This window comes from Orycteropus afer, unplaced genomic scaffold (genome assembly GCF_000298275.1).
Source record: "Orycteropus afer afer isolate SDZICR_OR568_19922 unplaced genomic scaffold, OryAfe1.0 scaffold00408, whole genome shotgun sequence".
In the NCBI taxonomy this organism is placed as follows: domain Eukaryota; kingdom Metazoa; phylum Chordata; class Mammalia; order Tubulidentata; family Orycteropodidae; genus Orycteropus; species Orycteropus afer.
The window spans coordinates 886,479-895,724 of record NW_006921995.1 but is presented as its reverse complement, the minus strand read 5'-3'; positions in this window follow the sequence as shown (position 1 = coordinate 895,724).

Here is a 9,246-nt window from a genome sequence, read left to right as displayed (position 1 = left end):
CATCAAATTGATTCTGACTCATAACAACCCCCTTTGGATTTCCAAAGCAGTAAATCTTTTGGAAATAGATTGCCCAGTTTTCCTTCTGTGGAGTGCCTTGTGGGTTTGAACCACCAACCATCTGGTTAGCAGTTAAATGCTGTGTGTTACCAGAGCTCTTTTTTTGTGTGTGTATATATATGTGTGTATGGGTATGTGGGGCATGCTGTCAAGTCAGGTTCGACCCATAGCAACCCCTCCTTATGTTTCTGAGGCAGTATCATTATAGAAGTAGATTGCCCAACCTTCCTTCTGAGGAGTGGTTGGTGGGTTTGAACAGCCAGCCTTCTGGTTAGCAGTCAAGTGCCTTAGGCACTATGCCACCAGAGCTCCTTATATGTGTGTGTGTATAAATATATCTCTGTATATGTATATATGTATATTATTATTTACATCTTTTTCTTTTCCTCACAAAAATCTTTATATGCTTGTGTTTATTTGGGCATTCTATTATAATCAAGGGAGCTCTGGTGGCATAGTGCCTAGAGCCTTTGACTGCTAACCAGAAGGCTGGCAGTTCAAACCCACCAGCTGCACCTTGGAAGGAAGGTTGGGCAATCAACTTCTGTGGTGATACTGCTTTGGAAACTCAAAGAGGGGTTGCTATGAGTAGGATCCAACTTGATGGCAGTGGATTGCATTGTGTTATTATAATCAAGATTTCCATAAACAACATCTATATTTCTGAATAGTAATAATTATCTCTCAAAATATTTGTTCACTAAGTGAAAAATAAAATGAAGTGAAATTATTATGTAATGTATTACAGAGAGTTACACAGGAACTCATAAACATACTTTCTTTATAAACAAATTATATTCCATTATTCATATTATGCACAATTTTGCTGAAAAAAATTTAAAAAAAAAATGCTTTCAAGAGTATCTAACAGGGAGCTTCCAGAAATTCAAGCTGGAATTACAAGACAATGTGGAAGGGGACATATCAATGCTGAAGTCAAATGTATCTTGGTTGAAAGCAGAGAATATCAGAAAGATGTTTACCTGTACTTTATTGATTATGCAAAAAAACATTTGAACAGGCCATCAATTAATCATATGCAAGTTTAAGTTGAAGCTGAAGAAAATTTAAACAAGTCCCTAAGAGCTAAAATATCACCTTGAATATATCACATCTGAATTTAGAGACCATTTGAAGAATACATTTGACTCATTAAAAAGCACTGACAGAAGACCAGACGGTTGTGGAATGACATCAAGGAGATCATAGATGAAGAGAGCAAAAGGTTGTGAAAAAGATAGGAAAGGATAAAAGACCAACATGGGTGGAGTATCAGAAGAGAATCTAATGCTTTCTCTTGATGAACAGAAGCTAAAGCAAATGGAAGAAATGATGAAGTAAAAGAGCTAAACAGAGGATTTCCAAGGATGGCTTGAAGAGTCAAAGTAAAGTATTATAATGAAATGTGCAAAGGCCTAGAATTAGAATATCAAAAGAGAAGAATGCACTCAGCATTTCTCAAGCTGAAAGAACTGAAGAAAATTTAAACCCTGAGTTGCAATATTGAAAGATTCTGTGGGAAAATATTGAACAATGCAGGAAGCATCAAACAAAGATGGAAGTTATACACCGAATCACTGTACCAAAAAGAAGTGGTTGATGTTCAGCCTTTTCAGGAGACAGCATGTGATAAAGAACTGGTGGTATTGAAGGATGAAATCCAAACTGCACTGAAGGAATTGGCAAAAAACAAGTTTCCACAAATTGACAGAATACCAAGTGAGGTGTTTCAAAAAACAGATGGAATGCTACAAGCACTCACTTGTTTACATCAAGAAATTTGGAAGACGTCTACCTGGACAATTGAATGGAAGAGATCTGTATTTGTGCCCATTCCAAATAAAGATGATCCAACAGAATGTGGAAATTATTAAACCAGTATCATTGATTTCACATGCAAGTAAAATTTTGCTGAAAATTATTCAGAAATGGTTGCAGCAGTACAGAGACAAGAAACTACCAGAAATTCAAGCCCGATTCAGAAGAGGATGTAGAGTGATGGATATTGTTGCTGATGTCAGATGGGTCTTGGCTGAAATAAAAAAAAATGCCAGAAAGATGTGTACCTGTGTTTTATTGACTATGTGAAGGCATTAAACTATTTAGATCATAACAAGTTATCGGTAACATTGTGAAGAATGGAAATTTTAGAACATTTAATTGTGCTCATGAGATATTTGTACATGGACCAAGAGGCAGTGATTCAAACAGATCAAGGGATAATGTCATAGGAATTTCCCAGGAGGGTAAAACTTCCTCTTGAAGTGGGTAAGGAAAGGTGAAAAACTTCCCTGGAGGCGTGGACAGTGACATGAACATTTATTTAGAATAGAAACAAAGAGAATCAGGAGAGAAGGGATTTAAAAGATAAAAGAAAGTAGACTTACAAACGTTGCTAGAAGGTTCAGCATCCAGCAGCAGTGGGCTGGGACAGATCCAAGATGACCACTAAACCTCCTATTTTGTGGGAATATTTATAGCTGAGTTTGGGGACTTTAAAACGAGTGTTAGATGAGTGTTAGAGGGTGACTGAGATTAGAGGGCTACATGACTGGTTTTAGACTTTGTGGCACCAGGGCTGCTCCAGAGGGGGTTCCAGATCATCATCTGTGTGTGTTTTGATAAGATGCTGCCAGCTAGCAAGTTTTATTGCATACAACTATGGTAAGGAGGAGTTAATACCTTACAGAGATGGTGGAAATTACCTAAAAAGTGGGAACAGAGCTTTAGGTGACAGGCAGGGAGAGAGAAATTGGCTTGAAGTTCTTACAAGTGTGGCTAAACAAGATGGGGTCTGAGACTCATTTTGGGAGGTTGCAGTTACTGTATGGTTTAAAATCAGGAAAAGTGTGTCAGGGTTATATTCTTTCACCATACTTGTTCAACCTGTATGCTAAGCAAATAATCTGAGAAGCTGAACACAATAATGAACACAGCACCAGGGTTAGAGTAAGACTCATGAACAACCTGATACATGCAGATGATGCAAATTTGTTTGCTGAAAGTGAAGAAAACTTAAAGCACTTACTGATTAAGATCAGACACTTTAGTACGGATTGCACCTCAACATAAAGAAAAAAAAAATCCTCACAACTGGATTAATAAGCAGCATAATAATAAATGGAGAAAAGATTGAAGTTGTCAAGGATTTCATTTTACTTGAATCCACAATCAACTCTCACGGAAGCTGTTGTTATGTGCTGTCGAGTCAGACCTGACTCATAGCGACCCCTCCTTGGGTTTCTGAGGCAGTATCACTATGGAAATAGATTGCCCAACCTTCCTTCTGAGGAGTGTCTGGTGGGTTTGAACCTCCAGCTTTCTGGTTACCAGTCAAGTGCCTTAGGCACTATGCTACCAGAGCTCCCCTCATGGAAGCAGCAGTCAAAAAAATCAAATAATGTAATCACCTTGGGCTAATCTCTTTAAAGTGTTAAAGAACAAAGATATCACTTTGAAGACTAAAGTGTTCCTGACACAAGCCATGATATTTCCAGTAGTTTCACATACATGTAAAAGTTTGGTAATGAATAAGGAAAACTGAAGAAGAATTGATGCCTTTGAATTATGGTATTGGTGAGGAACATTGAATAAACCATGCACTGACAGAAGAAAGAACAAATATGTCTTGGAAGAAATTAGCCAGAATACTTCTTAGAAGCAAGGATGACATTTCTTTGTCTCTTGTACTTTGGACATGTTTTCAGGAGGAACCAGTCCTTAAGAAGGATATTTTTGCTTGGTAAAGTAGAGGCTCAGAGAAAAAGAGGATCTTCAATGAGATGGATTGACACAGTGGCTATAATGATGGACTCAAGCATAGCAAGAATTGTGAGGATGATTCAGGATCAAGCAGTGTTCCATTCTGTTGTATATAGGGTTGCTATGAGTTGGAACCAACTAAATGGCACTTAATAACAACAACAATTCATAGTATCAAACACTTAAAACTTCATTACATTTGGAAGTTCAAATGTATTATTTTGCAATTACACTCATTTGAATTCTTAAATCTCTAAGAAGTGGATCTATAAAGTTCATGCCTCATATGGGGGAAGAGCTTCAATCATTTGGCTGTTTTAGTTTGATTTGGTGTTTTTGTGTGACTTGATAAAAGTTGAGGGGGTTGGATTTTAGTGTTCTCATTTCTCTCTCTCTAACCACTGCCATAGTCAATTCTGACTCATAGTGACCCCTATTAGGTTTCCAAGGTGGTAAATCTTTATGGAAGTAGATTGCCCCATCTTCCTTCCACAGAGTGGCTGGTGGATCTGAATCTCTAGCCTTTTGATTAGCAGTCAAAGGCCTTTCATACTGTACTACCAGAAGGTTTCTTTTTGTCTCTTGAAGCAACAATAAATATCTTAACAATGCATTTAGAAAAATTCAGATGCTACTTGCAAACTAAATTCCACTAATATTAATTATATATCCACTTATAGGTCAAATTTGAGGCATTTACTGTTGAAGTCTTGGTTGTTCTTTCTTTTTTTTATTTCTTAACTGGTGACATCTACTATTATTTTTTAATGGAATGGAGAAGCCAGGAGAGCTCACTAGTATCTCTAAGTGGCTGACATTGGAAAAACACTAAACATTGGCCAGAGGATGGCTAGAAGCCACTTATATCTCCTTTCTTACTTACCTAAATATTGCAAAGCACATCCAGAACTGAATTTAATGCCCATACTGAAATTAGTGGTAAGAGGTGAGTTTAGAAGCACAAGTTTCTTTTTCAGCTTGAAAATATAATCTATAATATCCAAAGGAGTAGTCATTTACTTTCAAATATACATATATTCACAATATTTTCCCCATACTTATTTATTTCCTTATTATTTAAATGCCATCACTAATAGTATGTAAAAATATTTAGTGTTTCCTTAATTATGAATTTACATTACTTTGAATAGGGGCTTAAGTGAAATTTACCTTTATACTACAAAAACAAAAAGTTTGCTAAGAAAATCAATGGTAAATATAATTTCAATGGCATATCTACCCAATTAGGTAAATGTAATTTTTTCAAACCACTTTAAAACACTATAAACACAATATAGTTGTGATAGTTAAGGTTGTGTGTCAACTTGGCTGGACCATGATTCTAAGTGGTTTAAGTAGTTGTGAGGTAGTCATTCCCCATGATGGAATCTGGTGTGGCATAATCACCTCCATGATGAGGTATGCTATGAGCAGTCAATCAGTTGAATGGGAGTTTTCTCAGAGGAGTGGCCTACTTCCAATATATGTATATTGATGTCCTGGGAAAATCCTCTGACTTTCTGTTGGATCTGAATCCTGCATCTAACTCACCATCATCCAGTTCCTGTAGCTGAACCAATGGCCTACTGTATTGCCTGAGATATTAAGTTACAACAGCAAATTGAATATACTTCAGTTATTTAAATAAAAATCATTCTTGTCTATTTATGAAAACAAAACTTTAATGCAGGGTTTTGAACACATTCTTCTTGGTTCAGTCATAGCTAATGAGGCAAAATCAGAATGGACTTGAATTGGTAGAATGTGGTTATACTGGAATGGGAAAAATTACAGGTCAATGCCTTGCCAGAAACTTAATCTCTTTCTTAGAAAACAAGGGCAACATGCCCATTGCATAGCAAAAAAATCACTTTACTGGCAGAGTTGGAAATAGGAGTGCCTGGGTTAAAGACGGTGGCCAACTGCATTGCTTTGAATGTGTGTTGCTCTCTACGGTCTTGGCAATAATCCAATCTTCTGCATCAGGATCTTGAACAGGTTCACTACACCTTTTTAGGGCTTTGACCATAATTTTTCCTGTTCCAGTTATTGTCCTAGTATACTCACATTTTATAAATTCCAGTGTGTTGTGATTTTGCTGCATTCACAATGACTGAATTGGTTCTGGTTCAAAGCCCTACTTTAATGTGGTTAACTCAGTTCATGTATACAATTGGAATAATAAAGCTGTACACTTAAAATCCAATAATATTTCAGAAAATGTTTCTCTGCTGTTCATAAAGTTTTCCCTGGTCAATTATTTGAGAAGTGGATGGCCTCTTCCTTCTTCCTAGTCTGTCTCAGTCTGTAAGCTGCGTTGAAACATGTATACCATGAGCAACCTTGCTGGCTTTTGAAACACTGGTGGCACAGCCTCAAGTCTGACAGCAATGCATAAACCACCACAGTACAACCAACTGACAAGTTCGTCTCCCTCAGCAGTTGGAAATCTCTCTGCCCTCCCTTTACCTGATTCGTATATGGATCCTGCTGCTTTGTCATCCCTGGTGTTCCCTCCCTTTCCTGTCTCTGGGGGTAGGTCCTTTCTCCTTGGAAGTGAGAATGGCCAGACTTCATCTGACATACTTTGGTCATGTTGTCAGAAATGGCCATTCACTGGAGAAGGATGTCAAGCTTGATAAGGTGGAGGGTCCACAAAAGAGAGGATGGCCCTCAATGAGATGGATTGACACAGTGGCAGCAGTGATGGGCTCAAGTATAGCAAGAATCCTGGAGCTGGCACAGGACCGGGCGGTGTTTTGTTCTGCTGTGCACAGGGTCGCTAAGAGTCAGAGATGACTCGACGGCACCTGACAACAACCACAACAACACTTAAAACCATGCTATATTAATAAGCATAATAACAGACACTTCTTCTATCAGGTAAGGTAACTTTTTTTTTTTTTTTTGAATAAAAGTTCGGTGAAGACTTTCAGGATCAGTTTTTCAAAAGACAATAAAGGACAAGAAAAATTCCAAAACAGTTGAGACCAATTTATCCTTTTGTTAAATTTTTTGTAGGAGTTGCTTCTATGAGCTGAAGTACAATCTCAGCGAAAGGTAAGAAAATCCCTAGAGATTATATTATTGATCATGCTAACATTGTAAAATAATCACTAGAAGTGTCACACTTCAATTATTTTAAATAGAAAACATTGTTCAGTATAAAAATAGTACGAATACTATGTTGTTGTTGTTGTTATGTGCCATTGAGTTGGATCCGACTCATAGTGACCCCTCCTTGGGTTTCCGAAGTAGTATCACTATGGAAGTAGATTGCCCAATCCTCCTTCTGAAGAGTGGCTGGTGGGTTTGAATTGCCAGCCTCCTGTTAGCAGTCAAGTGCCTTAGGCACTGTGTTACCAGTGCTCCCACAAATACTATAGTAGTATAAAAATGGTAAAATAATATTAATTAAGCTTGTGGCTTTGGTTGAAACACTAAGTATGTCTGAGTCTCAATTTCCTAATCTATAATGTGAAGAATTTGGACTAAATGCTTCTTAAAATTCAAGAATGATTTATATCTATACTACTACTGTCACAGAGCCTCAAAGAACTTCAGTATTATGTAATCTTGAAGACTGTAGAAGCATTGCCTATCAGCATGGTGGTTACTGTTGAAATCAGCAAGTTCATGAAACCCAGGAAGGTTATACTCATCCTGGTTGGATACTACTCTGGACTCAAAGCCATGATCATGCACATTGATTATAGCACATCAAAATACTCTTACAGTCATGCTCTGGTAATTGGAATTGACCACTATCCCACAGAGTGACAGCAGCCATGAGCAAGAAGGAATTGTCAAGAGGTCAAAGATAAGTCTTTTGTGAAAGTTTATAACTAATCACCTCATGACCACAAGATACCATAAGGATATCCCTTTGGACTAAACGATCAACAAGGATGTCTTCAGGGACTATGCTTTCAAATGCAAGCCCAGTAGGAAACCAAGGTCAAATTTGAAGAGAGCTATAAGAGGGGCAAAAATAAGTGGTTCTTCCAGAAACTGCAGTTTTAGATCTTTTTTGTTTTAATCATTATAAGTACCAAAAAATCCCCCCAAAAATAAAGAGTATGGAAGTACTTATTTAAAGCAGCAAGATTTTTGAGATTAGAGGCTTATTCACAATTAATTATATTAAAGTATTTCATTTTGAGGAAGTATGATTACAGCCTTGAAAAGCCCATGGAGTAGTTCTACTCTGTCCTTTAGGATCTCTATGAGTCAAAAGTGACTTAATGACAATGGATAATGGGCAATGTCAGATTATCCAATAATCAAGGTAAACATGGGCTTACTTGTGCTTTCTTGCTAATCTTTGCTGAATGATTTCACATTTTTTCACCATATCAGAGATTCTGTTTCTAGGTATGGATGACATCTGTCTGTCTCCCAACCTTACAGCACCTTTCTGATCTAATAATGATCTAATAGGTCGACCTCTGTCTTAGTTCTCTAGTGCTCCTGTAACAGAAATACACAAGTGGTTGGCTTTAACAAACAGAAAATTTATTTTCTTAAAGTTTAGGAGGCTAGAAGTCTGAATTCAGAGTGCCAGTTGTAGGAAAGCACTAGGCTAGAAGTCTGAGTTCAAAGTGCTTCCTCTAAGGGCTGGTAGGTGGTGTGTAAACCATGGGCTTTACTTCTGCCTTCCAAGCCCACTGGAGCAAGCTGGAGGCTTCTCCTTACTCATACAGCTGCTGGCTGCTGAGGCTGATGAATTCGAGATCAGCAGGTAAATGGCAAATTGCTAGCTCACAGGCTGTGCGGACAACAGTCCAAGATTGGTGGGCAACATGGCATCCACTGGTTCAAGTCCAGGAACTGGAGATTACAATGGATCAAATGTAGGATTGAAAATGAGACCTTTCTGAAAACTTTTCCATATATAATGGGAGCAGATCACACCCTGAAAGCAACTCTCCTTCAACTAATTAGCTGTTCACAGCAGATTCTACCATGGAGGTAATTACACCACATCCAATCTCATCATGGGGAATAACTACTTCCAGCTGCCAAGCTACTCAAAATTAGGGCCAAACCAAGTTGACACACAACGTTTACTACCAAAAAAGTCTTGCTATTTAAAATAAATACTTATACACTCTTCAAAATTATATGATACTTGAAGTTTTTTGAGGCTGTGTGATAGTAGTATTACATATATAAATAATTCTTGAATTTTAGAGAAGACCATTTAGCATAAATTCTGCATATTATAAATTAGGAATTTGAGACTCAGATATGCTTAGTAATTCAACCAAAGCTACAAGGTTAAACTAATACTATTTTGTATTATTTTACTATTTTTATACTACCAAAGTCCAAAGGGAGCTCTGGTAGCATAGTGGCTAAGACACTTGCCTGCTAACCAGACGGCTGGCGGTTCAAACCCACCAGCCACTCCTTGGAAGGAAG